The sequence below is a fragment of the Myotis lucifugus genome, unplaced genomic scaffold, assembly GCF_000147115.1.
Source record: "Myotis lucifugus unplaced genomic scaffold, Myoluc2.0 scaffold_182, whole genome shotgun sequence".
NCBI lineage: Eukaryota > Metazoa > Chordata > Mammalia > Chiroptera > Vespertilionidae > Myotis > Myotis lucifugus.
The window spans coordinates 611,373-624,994 of record NW_005871230.1 but is presented as its reverse complement, the minus strand read 5'-3'; the positions used below and the strand labels follow the sequence as shown (position 1 = coordinate 624,994).

Genomic DNA, 13,622 nt, shown 5'->3' with positions numbered 1-13,622 from the left:
TGTGTCTCTCTCAAATCGATGTTTCTCTCTCTCTCCCTCCCTCCCTCCCTCCCTCCCTCCTTTCCTCCTTTCCTCCTTTCCTCTCTCTCTGAAAGAGCAATGGAAAAAAATCCTTAGGTGAGGATTAACAACGACAACAAAATAAATAATTTTTATTTTTTTCAATTACAGTTGACATATATTTTATTAGTTTCAGGTGTACAACATAGTGATTAAACATTTACATAACTTACAAATTGATCACCCTGGTAAATATAGTACCTGTCTGACACTAAACATTGTTATTAAATATCATTGAATGTTTTCCCTATGTTGTACTTAACATCCCCATGACTATTTTGTAACTACCCATTTGTACCTCTTAATCCCTTCCCCTTTTTCACCCATCCTCCCAACCCCATGCTATCCGGCAACCATCAGTTTGTTCTCTGTATCTCTGAGCCTGTTTCAATTTTGTTCATTCATTTATTTTGTTTCTTAGATTCCACATATAAGTAAAATCGTATGTTATATGTCTTTGACTTATTTCACTTAGCATAATATGCTCTAAGTCCATTCATGTTGTTGCAGATGACAAGATTTCATTCTTTTTTAAGGCTAAATCATATTCCATTGTATATATGTACCAGTTCTTCTTTACCCATTCATCTATTGATGGATACTTAGGTTGCTTCCATATCTTGGCTATCTATATATATAAAATAGAGGAATATGCAAATTAGCCGGGACACCGTAATGTGATGACCAAATAGCAGGGACCTGATGCTGCATGACGCCTGGCTTGGGTGAGGGACCTCAGGCCGCACCCCCCTCCTGGCGGGGCTTGATGGGGGACCTCAGGCCGCACTCCCTATCCCGGCACCAGGCTGGGAGACCTCAGGCTGCACCCCCTGCCTGGTGGGGCTTGGCAGGGGCCCTCAGGCCATGCCCCCACCCCAGCGCCAGGCCAGGGGACCTCAGGCCGCGCTTTTTCTTGTCTGGGAAGACTTCTTCTGTCCTTTGATTCTAAATGATAGCTTTGCTGGGTAGAGTAATCTTGATTGTAGGTCCTTGCTTTTCATCACTTTGAGTATTTCTTGCCAGTCTTTTCTCACCTGCAAAGTTTCTGTTGAGAAATCAGCTGACAGTCTTATGGGAGCTTTCTAGTAGGTAAGTAACTGCTTTTCTCTTGCTGTTTTTAAGATCCTATGTTTTTCTTTAACTTTTGGCTTTTTAATTATGATGTGTCTTAATGTGGGCCTCTATGGATTCCTCTCAGTTTGGATTCTCTGTACTTTCTGGACTTGTATGTCTAATTCCTCTACCAGCTTAGGTAATTTTCCATCATTATTTTTTTCAGGTTGGTTTTCAATTTCTTGCTCTGTGTCTTCTCCTTCCTGCAACTCCATGATGCAAATGTTGGTTCATTTGAAGTTGTCCCTGAGGCTCCTTAAGCTATCCTTATTTTTTGGGATTCTTTTTTCTTTTTGTTGTTCATATTGGGTGTTTTCTGCTTCCTTATCTTCCAAATTGCTGATTTGATCCTCTGCTTCAGCTGTTCTACTATTGATTCCCTGTCATGTGTTCTTCATTTCAATTATTATATTCTTCATTTCTGATTAGTTCTTTTTTTATGTTTCCTAATAAACCAAGACCAGCCATTGGTATGGGAAAGCCACTGGAAAAACTTGGTGTAGGCCCACAACTTGGATGGGGCTGGGATCTCAGGGAATCACCACGGTGGGGTGAACAGTGTTAGTCAGGTTGATAGAGACTCAGATATGTTGCCTGCTAACTCAGTGGGGAGAGGGCTGAGCAAAGGAACAATGGCCTGTGCCAGCACTTCTGTCTGGGAGAAAGCTGCCCCTCCAGCCTTTGCCCTGATGCCGGACAATTCAGCTCCTTTTCGTATGTCCCTGGAGCCTTTCAAGCTGCTGCCCCAGCGCTGGAGCTCAGAGGGAGTGAGTCTCTCAGCGAGTTAGTCCGTGCACAGGCCCTTTAAGAGGAACACCTGGGACTCCATCAGCCCTTTGTCTCACTAAACCACAATCTCCGTTGGGGACTTCTCTTCCTGGCACTGAAACCCTGGGCTGAAGAGCCCGGTATGGGTCTGGGACTCCTTGCTCCTTTGAGAAGGAGCTCTGCAGCCCCGCTCCCGATTTTTAACCACCACATGCTGGTGTGAGACTAGCCTGTTCCATGTTGCCGCCCATCCTACCAGTGCCCCTCCTACAAGTCTCGATACTGCTGCTTCTATATATTTTCAGTTACAGAACTTCTGTAACAGAACTTCAGGTGATTCTCTGATGGCTGTTCCGTAGTTTAGTTGTAATTTTGATGTGGTCATGGGAAGAGGTGAGTACAGCATTGACCTACTCCACCATCTTGACTGGAAGTGTCCATCTATTAGACTTTTAATAGTATTTAATACAGGCATACTGGAACCCTTGTGTTAGGATGGATAGTGTTTGGTGAGGGGAAGAAAAAAATGTTCTAAATTAATTTGTATCCTTCAGTCTATAAGTATTACATAAATTTGGGATATAGTACTTTCCCACTAAGCTAAGGTATCATTTAGGCACACCCTTAGTTCTTACTTTTTTGTCTTTAGCAGGCATGGGTGAAAAGGAGGACAAAGAGAAAACTCCAGTATCTGCTATGTGTGTATGTGCTTGCTTTTGTTTAAACCACTTTTCCTTTTTTGAATATTTAATGCATAGAAATGACTAAGAAAAATAGTGGAGCCCCAAAATGTTAGAGGAATAGCAATAACTGGTGGAGAATTTATATGAAATGCAAGCCATTTTTTTTTTATTCTAGAGTGTTTTATTTTAGATTTTTTTGGCTTCTAGAGTGACTTAGGTGTGCATGCTAACTTAAGTTTTAAAATAAAAGTTGGTAAATGATCTTTGGCCAACTGCAATATATTTATATATATTATGGTATTTGATTGTGAAACCCCTCCATTCTGAAGCTACTTAGATGTGGTCATCAATTACTTCTTGTTATTCCCCACCCTCAAATAAAAAAGAGAGAGAGAGAGAGACAGGTATGTGTATAACAGTTTTTCTGGCCTGAATGTGACCTGCCACATGAGTCAGCCCTCTAGTTGCCTGAAAACATTCTTTCTTGACTTGAGGTCAAAAGTAGTGACTCAGTGCTGTTTGAGAATGTAGTATATTAATTGAATTTATGAGAGAGAACCTAATTTTATAGGGATGGCAGGTTACTTCTATGACACCACATAATTTTAGTTCTCTTCATATGTAAGAGTCAAGTAATGATCTTTTGTCTTAAAGCTTTTCTTCAGAATTCAGTAAGTACAACATTATAGCATATATTTCAGCTATAGTGCCTTTTGAATTTCCCTGTCTTGAAAAGAAAGGAAGGACTGTCTCCCTTAACAGTGAGTGATATGGGAAGGAACAGTGTCAAGGTTAAGCATGAAATCAACAGTCAAGGGCTGGGGGCAGGTCATGCTAATAAGTATCTGCTTTAGGTCTGACTGTACCTGTGCCTTAGTCACCTTCCTCCTGCCAAACACAAACAGGTTTCTAGGCAACAGGATTGATTCAGACACTAAACATCTCATTACAGTGAAATGTCCACCTGCAATATTTCCAGGAAATGCCCCTCTTATAAGTCACTGGAAAGTGGGATCAACATCCTCTCAGCCACTGAAGGCATCAGAGGAGCCAGAACTGGTAACCATGTGTTAGAAGGTGAGGCTGGCTGATGTTTGGAAGGAAGGGCAAACTGAGACTATAACCTGCATGGTAACTGTGGGGAGGAAGGTTGGAGGGAGGGGGCAGGCTGGAATCTCTCCCCAGAAGGACTCATGGGGAAGAGAAATTCATTGCTTTTAGTAGAAAAAAAATTAGTACATTTCTAATTGTAAAGTAGACCAGAATCTTGGAACATCAATCATAGCATAGTAGCTAAGAACGTGAACCCTGGACTTGAATGTCTAAGTTTCACTTCCTCATAATTCAAATGGTGGTGATAAGGGTACCTACCCCATAAAGTGGTTGTGTTATTAACATGTTAGTATTAACATGTTAGTATTTGGGAAGACCAGTCTCTTATCAGAAGCACTGGGGCAGTGGCCTCATATCCTCTTCCCTCTAGATAACTCCCTAAGTGGTGGGGGCAGAATTGTGAGGGAATGAAGGAAAACCCAAAGATAGGTAAGAACTTTTAAATGATTTGTCTATTCTTTTATGACTTTGAGAACTGTTATTTAGAAATTATCATTATAGCATCATTTAAGAAACCTCTCCAAAGGTTTTCATCATTGTGTACTACAGTTAATTTCAAAATGATTAAAAGCCCTGGTCAGTGGTAAAAAATAAGTACATGATACCATCTTATTCAATAACTATTGAGATTTCTTTATTGCCAAAATAATAGCCTCATGACTTAGGTTAACTTTTGGATCTCTGTAAAATTAAGAAAAAAACTTGTTGAACTGTAAAATTTTCTGACATTCCTTGAAGCCACAATACATAGTGCTTCACTGAATTTGGCATTGAAGGTAGAATCCGTGCTTTATATGCAGTCTTATACTTTGACTAACTTTCTATGAGTTCAGAATGTCACTTTAGGAGAAATGCTTTCAAGTTCGGTTTGTTTTATAGAGAACCTAGAATTTTCTATTAATTTAGATTCTCAGTCTTTCATTGGAAATCTTTATTGTACTTGATGGAAAGCTGTATTAATCATTAATCATAATGAACAGACAACTTCTATTCACAAATGGAAGAAACCATAAATAATGCCTCAGAGTTCTAACATATGACCAGCTGCTTTTCAGAAGTTATTTAGCTCAGGAGTATGTGTCATGTCTGGGATTAAACCTGGAATAGCCTGTTACACAGAAAAAATAAATAAATTTAAATGTAGGATTGCTGATCCATTACCAGAGACATCTAGTCTTGTTTGATAGTGTAAATTGTCTGCCTTGAAACATTAATGCTAGCAGAATAGATGAACTCTAAATCAAGATACAAAATTTCAGATCATTTGGGAAATTTTTTTCAATGTTAAATATTTCAGGAAAGACCTTTTTAAACACCAAGTATTTTAAATATAGCTTATGTTTAAACTAATCTGTATCATATTATTATCTAATTTTGAATCTGCATTCATATAATGGTCAATTGGTATAATAAAACATAATACTTTATTCTTTTATAGCCTTTGGTATTGGCCTCTGAGCTCACCCAGTAACTTTCCATCAGTTACCTTGCATCTAATTAGCTATCTCTTATTCTAGGAGATATGACCTTTCACCTTCCACCTTATTAAAAAAATTTTTTTTTTTTTTTTTAGTTTTAATCTCTCTCTCTCTCTCTCTTTCTTTCTCTCTTTGTTTTAAGCCTGAGATCAGGAGCTATTCATTATAATGTTATTTAATTGACTCAGTCCTGGTGGAAAGGAGGTTCTGCATCAGATTCCATGTAATAGTCTACTCCGTTCAGATGCCTAAATAGTGAATGGAACCTAATGGATGATTCTCCAATGAATTTATTTCCCTTTTCATGTGGCCTATTCCACAAAGTCATTTCTGACCATGAGAAATAAAGATATAAGATAAACCATGTTTTCTTATTGTAATATGCAAATGAACAATCATTTAACATAGTCCCTTATTTGAGAATTGTGAGAAAGGCAGAAGAAACTGAGGTCAAAGGAGATTGTTTTACTTTTCTTCCCCTTTTTAAAAAAATTAAATTTATTGGGGTGACAATGGTTAATAAGATTATATAGGTTTCATGTGTGCAATTCTATGATAAATATATGGTGATGGAAGAAAGTTTGACTTTGGGTAGTGGCTCACAATACAATATACAGATTGCTTTAGTTTACATCAAGTGATAAAGTCAGGGTTAGAGCCTGTGTCTTAATAAACCCCTATGGAGCTGTTGCCCGTCAATTATCTACATCAGGCTAAATTAAAATACCCCAAATTTTTAAATCTTTGAGGGAATCAATTTCTCACATCCTAGGACCAATCATATGGTAGTGTTTCGAGCACTAAGAGGAAATACCTAGAACTTCTGATGGTTCTTGTACACTCATCAATAAGATACCTCACCCTACTTCTTTTCTTTCTGTGAGAAATGGGATTTTTATTTGCTTTCTTTAACTGTCTTTGGTGAGATCACTAACATATCTTTGCTTTCTTTGTATAGAATTATATGCATGTACAGGGTAGGGCACATGTAGGTTTACAGTTCATATGGAAAATAACACAGTAATTAATAAATAAGAATAAACTCTGTGTTTCATGTACTCACAACTGTAAACCTACTTGGCCCTACCCTGTATATATTTGAATATGGCAAAATGTATTAGAAAACCGAAACCTGAGGTTGCTAAATGACCCACCCAGGGTTAGTCATGGCTTCTCTGTGGCCAAATATAGATAAGGATGGTGGCCTGTTAACTTCCGCTCCAGGGCCTTGCATTGACATTTGTTTTTAAACTTTTTGGCCATGGAACCCAGATTTCAACTGAGATTTTGGGTAAAAATAGAAAGCAAAGTAGAGCTCTTCTAGTTGAAGCAAGATGGGGCCTGGAGACATGTTCACGTGGTTGGTCTTCACTGTAATAGATTTCTTATCACAACACAGGGAAAGACAAACCCCTCAGGTCAAACATACCCTGGTCTTGTTCTTGTTCTATTTCTCTTGAGAATTCCCCCTGCCACCCCACCCCCCCACCTGAAAGTGAACATAAATGGAAAAGCTGGGGGAGGTGAGTTGACACAGACGGGGAGTCACAGCTATAAAGGAAATGCCAGGTGTTCCCAGGTGGCTCAGAATGTTTTTACTGTGTGTCCAGAGGAAGCGGCAGGGGCACTCTGGCTGTGCGAATCTACTGGTTCCCAAGGTGGGTTCTTTTTAAAAAAATTTATCTTTCTTGTTGAAAGTATTACAGATGTCCGCTTTGGGTTTTGTTGTTGTTGTTTCCCCCATTTACCCCCTCTTCCCTGCAGCCGCCCCTCCCAAGCCTTCGCCACACTGTTGTCTGTGTCCATGGGCTATGCATATAAGTTCCCTGGTAGTCACCCCTACCTTCCCTCTGAGATTCATCAATCTGTTCATGGTTCTATGTCTCTGGATCTATTTTGTTCAGCAGTTTATTTTGTTCAGTAGATTCCATATATGAGTGAGATCATATGATACTTACCTTTCTCTGACTGGCTTATTTCGCTTAGTGTAATACTCTCCAGGTCCATCCATGCTGTTGCAAATAGTAAGAATTCCTTCTTTTTTATCGCCGTGTAGTATTCCATTGTGTAAATGTACCACAGTTTTTTAATCCACTCATCTGCTCATGGGCACTTAGACTGTTTCCAAATCTTAGCTATTGTAAATTGTGCTGCTATGAACATAGGGGTGCATATATTCTTTCTGTTTGGTGTTTCAAGTTTCTTAGGATATATTCCTAGGAGTGGGACTACTGGAGTTCCATTTTTAATTTTTTGAGGAAACTCCATACAGTTTTCCATAGTGGCTGCACCAGTCTGCATTCCCACCCTTTTTTCCACATCCGCACCAACACTTGTCTTTTGTTGAATTTTTGATGATAGCCATTCTGACAGGTGCAAGATGATACCTCATTGTCGTTTTAATTTATATCCCTTGAGTGATTAGTAACTTAGAGCATTTTTTCATGTCTCTCAGCCTTCTGTATATCCACTTTGGAGAAGTGTCTATTTAGGTCTTTTGCCCATTTTTAAATTGGATTGTTAGACTTTCTTTTGTTAAATTGTATGAGTACCTTATATATTTTTGGAAATTAACCCCTTATCGGATGTATCATTGGCCAATATATTCTCCCATGCAGTGGGCTCTCTTTTCACTTTGTTGATGGTTTCTTTTGCTCTGCATAAGCTTGTTATTTTGATGTAGTCCCATTTGTTTATTTTCTCTTTAGTTTCCATTGCCCTAGGAGATGTATCAGTAAACATATTGCTATGAGAGATGTCTGAGATTTTGCTGCCTGTGGTTTCTTCTAAGATGTTTATGGTTTCACAACTTATATTTAGGTCTTTTTACCCATTTTGAGTTTATTCTTGTGTATGATATGGTCTAGTTTATTTTTTTTTTGCATGTACCTATCCAGTTTTCCCAACACCATTTATTGACGAGACTGTCTTGACTCCATTGTATGCTCTTGTCTTTGTCAGTATTAATTGAACATAATGGCTTGTGTTAATTTCTGGGGTCTCTGTTCTTTTCCATTGATCTATATGCCTGTTCTTGTGCCAGTACCAGGCTGTTTTGATACAGTTGCTTTGTAGTACACTTGATATCTGGTATTGTGATCCCTCCAACTTTGTTCTTCTTCTCAAGATTGCTGCAGCTATTAGGTATCTTTTTGGTTCCATATAAATTTTTGGAGTGTGTGTTCTAGATCTGTGAAACATGACATTGGGATTGCATTGAATGTTTAGATTGCTTTGGAGAGTATGGACATTTTAATGATGTTGATTCTACCAACCTGTGGACACAGTAGTTTCTTCCAGTTGTTTATATCTTTCTCTATCTCTTTGAAGAAATAGAAAGAGAAGAACACAGGCATAAAGAGTAAGAATGCCAACAAATAAGTACCTATAAATAATAACCTTAAGTGTAAGTGGATTAAATACTCCAATTAAAAGGCATAGAGTAGTTGAATGAATAAGAAAACATGATCCATATATATGATGTCTACAAGAAACTTAGCTTAGAACAAACGACTCACACAGAATGAAAATGAAGGGATGGAAAAAAAAAAAAAGCTGGGGTAGCAATACTCATATCTGACAAAATAGACTTCACAGTGAAGGCCATAACAAGAGACAATGAAAGTTACTTCATAATACTAAAGGGATCGATACAATAAGAGGCTAATAACTCTGGTAAACATATATGCACCTAATACAGGAGCATCCAAAATATATTAAAAAACTCTGTAGGACTTGAAAGGAGAGATGAACAGTAATGCAATCATAGTAGGGGACTTCACCACCCCACTAACATCACTGGATAGATCTTCTAGACAAAAAACCAACAAAGAAACAAATCCTAAATGACACACTAGATGAGATGGAATTAATTGACATTTACAGAACATTGCATCCCAAAGATACAGAGTATACATTCTTCTCAAGTGCACATGGGATATTTTCAAAGATAGACCACATGTTAGGATACAAACTAAGTTTCTGAAAGTTCAAGAAGGTTGAAATTATATCAGGCATCTTCTCGAATCACACTGGTATGAAATTAGAAATCAACTATAATAACACTTAAAACATTCAAATATATGGAAGATAAATAGCATGTTATTAAACAATGAATGGGTTACCAAAGAGATCAAGAAAGAAAGAAAAAAATTTCCTGGAAACAAAAGAAAACGAACACACAACAACCCAAAATCTGTGGGACACAGTGAAAGTACTCCTGAGAGCAAAGTTCATAGCACTACTGGCCTACTTCAAAAGATAAGAAAAATTAATAATAAACTATTTAACCCTACAACTTAAAGAATTAGAGAACAAGAAAAACCCAGCGTAAGTAGAAGTAAGGAGATTAAGATCAGAGCAGAAATAAATGGTATAGATACTTAAAAATATATATAAAAGATAAACAAAATTGAGGAATCTTTAGCCAGAATCATTAAGAAACAAAGAGTGAGGACCCAAATAAACAAAATCAGAAACAAGAGGTGAAGTAACACTGACCCCACAGAAATACAAGAGATTGTAAAAAATAAAAATAAAAAATACTATGAACAATTACATTTCAACAAGCTGGGCAATTTGGATGAAATGGACATATTCCTAGAAAAATACAGTCTTCCAAAACTCAATCAGGAAGTATCAGAAAACTTGAATAGGCCCATAACTACTGATGAAACTGAAACAGTAATTAAAAAAAAAAAAAAAAACTCCAGCAAACAAAAGCCTCTGGTCCAGATGGCATCATAGGGGAACTTTATCAAATATGAAAAGAACACTTATCCTCCTCAAACTATTCCAGAAAATCCAAAAGGAAGGAACACTTCCAAGCTCTTTTTACAAGACTAGCTTAGCCTAATTCCAAAACCAGATAAAGGCACTACAGAGAAAGGCAATTACAGGCCAATATTCCTGATGAACATAGATGCTAAAATCCTCAACAAAACATTAGCAAATTGCATCCAGCAATACATTAAAAGCTCATACACCATGGGCAAGTGGGCTTTATTCCAGGGATGCAAGGCTGGTACAATATTCAAAAATCACATTGAGCATATCAATTGACGCAGAAAAAGCATCTGACAAAATCCAACATCCTTTTTTGATGAAAACTCTCAGCAAACTGGGAGGGGTCATACCTCAACATAATAAAGGCCATAGATGACAAGCCTACAGTCAACATCATACTCAATGGGCACAAACTAAAACCATTTCCCCTAAGCACAGGAACAAGACAGAGATGTCCGCTTTTACCACTATTATTCAATATAGTACTGGAAGTACTAGCTTCAGTGATCAGATAAGAAAAAAATAAAAGGCATCCAAATTGGAAAGGAGGAGGTAAAACTCCTTTCAACATCATGTCATCATTATTCACAGATGACATGCTATTGTACATAGAAAACCTAAAAGACTCCACCAAAAAACTACTAAATTGAATAAATGAATTTGGCAACATAGCAGGATACAAGATTAACACCCAGAATGTATGGCATTTTTATACACTGTCGAGTGTTTCCTTCCACGTCCTGCGTGGATCAGGGTTCGGGATCTGAAAAGAGGAGCCGCACACAAATGAGAGAAAAATGACACGAGATAATTTTGAAATATTGGGGGACCAGGCAGGCAAGTCCAGAAGGACTTCCACCTAAGCTCAGGCCGCTCCGATCTTTTTTTGAGGTCAGGGTAGCCTTAGGTAAGGAGATTTCAGTGACACACAGATCAGCAGACAGTTTCTGGGAATAGACAGTATCTGATTAGCTCATCGGTAGACAATTTCCAAGAGTAGGCAGAGTATCTGATTAACAATAATCAACAAAGATCTACACAAGTATCTAAGGAACTAAGGTGGGGATGATGCTTCAGCTAGATTAACTGGGTGGTGTCTAAATTAACTGGGTGGTGCACAGCCCTGACCTTTGCTAGGACTTTCAAGTCCTGACCTTTGCTAGGACTTTCAAGGGTTACTAGCTTTTGGGGGGTCTCTGTCTATATTCAGTTAGTGAAGACAATAAATAGTCTCTGGCAATACACCAATAATGAACTCTCAGAAAGAGAGACTAAAAAAACAATCCCATTTACCATTGCAACAAAAAAATTAAGATACTTAGGAATAAACTTAACCAAGGAGGTAAAAGACCTGCACTCGGAAAACTACAGGAGGTTGGTTCTTCTGACTTAGAAGGGCTGCCCTACTCCTTTTCCTTGTGTTTCCTGGAAGAATTTGCCCTGAAGCTGTGTGCTTATTTGTAGATGCTTTCCCTAAAAAGTGGTAGACGGACATTCAGAGTCAAAAATGACCAAAGTACTGAATGCTGGCCCTACTACCTGTTAGCTGGTGATCGTGGGCAATTCACTTAACCTCTCTAATGTGGGTAATAATGATATCTACCTCATAGAGTTGTGGTGAAGATTAAATAAGATAAAGTATTTAGAATAGTGTTTGGGCAATAATAAGTACTGTGTCAGTGTTAACTATAATTCTTATTCGTAACTTTAGACCATGTAAATATAAGTCATTAATGGGATACTAAGTCAACATTTTTTAAACGCTTAAGTATTCTAATGTAGTATTTAAAGTGTATGTGTTTATAAGTACTTTTTCAAACAAAAGCTTTCTTAGAGTAATTACAAAGCCAGAAATATAATAACCAATTAGCTTCACAATATAAATTAGACTTCTTAGGCCCCAGAGAAATTTTTACTTTTACCCGGTTATTATTCATGACCTCATGTTATAGATAAGGCAAGTTACCCAAAGTAGTCAACCAACATTTTCTAAAAAATTATTTGGTAGTTAATCTTCAAATATAGGTGTCTGATTATACTTGAGTGAAAATCTCCGGAGAGAAAGTCTATTCTAGTGCTAGTCAGTGATCTGTTGAAAAACAGTAACATCCTCAATGGGTGCATTTTTATTTTTAGGAGTTGGTGCCACTTTCAGAATAAGACGGAGCGGTTTTCTGTTCCTGTAACAACAGGATTCCAGAGCCTGCTTTACAGTTCCGGCTAGGTCTGTTGTTCCCGCCTGTATCACACCCACATATTAGCCAAATACCTCATGCAAATTTGAAAGGCTTTATGATTACTAACTGTAATGTTTACGTAATTCGGTGGATTTGCTTACTCTTGACAACCTCTGAACTGATGTCTGATTTGCGCTTATAGGACACCATCTATAAAGGGGTGTGTGTAATAATTGTGCGTGAATATAAAGCACGGCAAACATGAAGCACCCCAGAGGGGAAGGTTAGTTTCTGAGAAGCTGGAAGTTATAAATTGGCATTTGTATTTAAATGGGAACTTGAGGAGAGGGGATGGTGGGTTTTGTAACCTCACTGGGCAGTGAGTGCTGTATTTGACAATTCGTTTCATGGCCCAGGAGTTGTAGCAGGAAAGGTTTCTTGGGTAAAGTGACATCTAAGCTGAGACCTGAAGCAAGAGGGTAGGGCTGAGAAGAGGTTCAGGCTGCTAAAAGATTATATGTAAAGACCTAATAAAAGGAAACAGAAATTTAGTAAATATGGCTGGAAGCACAAAACTGAGCCTGAAAGGAAGGCAGAGGCCAGGCCGTGAAGGTCCTTGTAAGTAATGCCAGGAGGACACACCACCACGAAGCAGTCTGGAGGAAAAATAAGGTAATTGGGGAAAGGTGAGCTGGCAGGGTGTTACTGTGAAATTTAGGTTAATTTTGTCTGGATGTAACAATGGCATTAAGGGTTTGTTTTTCTTTTTTTTTTTTTTTAAAGAGATCCTTTATCTTAAAGAGGCATACTGAAATATTTCCAGATGAAATATGATCTCTGGGATTGCTTCAAAAGGAAATCCAGGGTAGAGGAGAGATTAAAAAAGATTTTCCATGATAATTGTACCTGATGAGGTTGTTCACTGCCCTATTCTCTCTACTTTCAAGATAATATGTTTGAAATTTTCTATTATAAGTTTTTTTCTAAGTCAAAATAAGCAATGGATTTTTGACCAGGGGAGACATTAAGGGCTTTAAGTAAGTCAATAAAACAGGAAGTGGACTAGGAACAAACCCAGAGAGGGAAGGAGGAAGGGCTGGTTAAATACCTAAGCAGTCCGTCCTTTCCCCCCAGATTGTGGCGCTTCAGTTTCTCTGGTGCAGGAATGCTCATGGCTTTGTCTTCTTAGTAGACTGTTTGCTATCATCCATTTTCTCTTTGTACTCTAGCAGTGCAACATGCTAGCAGTGCCTGATATTCCTAGGACTATGTGGGCTTTCTTTTTGTTAAATAAATAATGTTAATGTGTCTTCTTTGGTTATGGATTTGATTTGTTGTGGCTATTGAGATGTGTTTGGACGAATTCCTGTCCTCTGCAGGTAAGAGGTGGTAGTGAACTGAACAAGCTCAAGGGAGCAGAGTCATAGATGGACGATTAAATGGAC

At 38.0% G+C, this 13,622-nt stretch overlaps 1 protein-coding gene across 11 annotated transcripts in view; it reads left to right on the top strand.

Annotated features, from left to right (window-relative positions):
- Positions 1-13,622, top strand: part of SGMS2 (sphingomyelin synthase 2) — an 88,703-nt gene that overhangs the window by 37,324 nt on the left and 37,757 nt on the right. Inside the window, exon 3 of one of the 11 annotated variants that reach the window (XM_023760447.1) lies at positions 2,594-2,643. The exons of 7 other annotated variants lie outside the window; for them this stretch is intronic. The gene's annotated coding sequence lies outside the window, so the exon portion shown is untranslated. Of the gene's footprint in view, positions 1-2,590; positions 2,644-3,678; positions 3,702-12,365; positions 12,850-13,622 lie in introns of those variants that run through there. 3 more of the 11 variants (XM_014462483.2, XM_014462487.1, XM_014462486.2) reach the window with 3 other exon arrangements.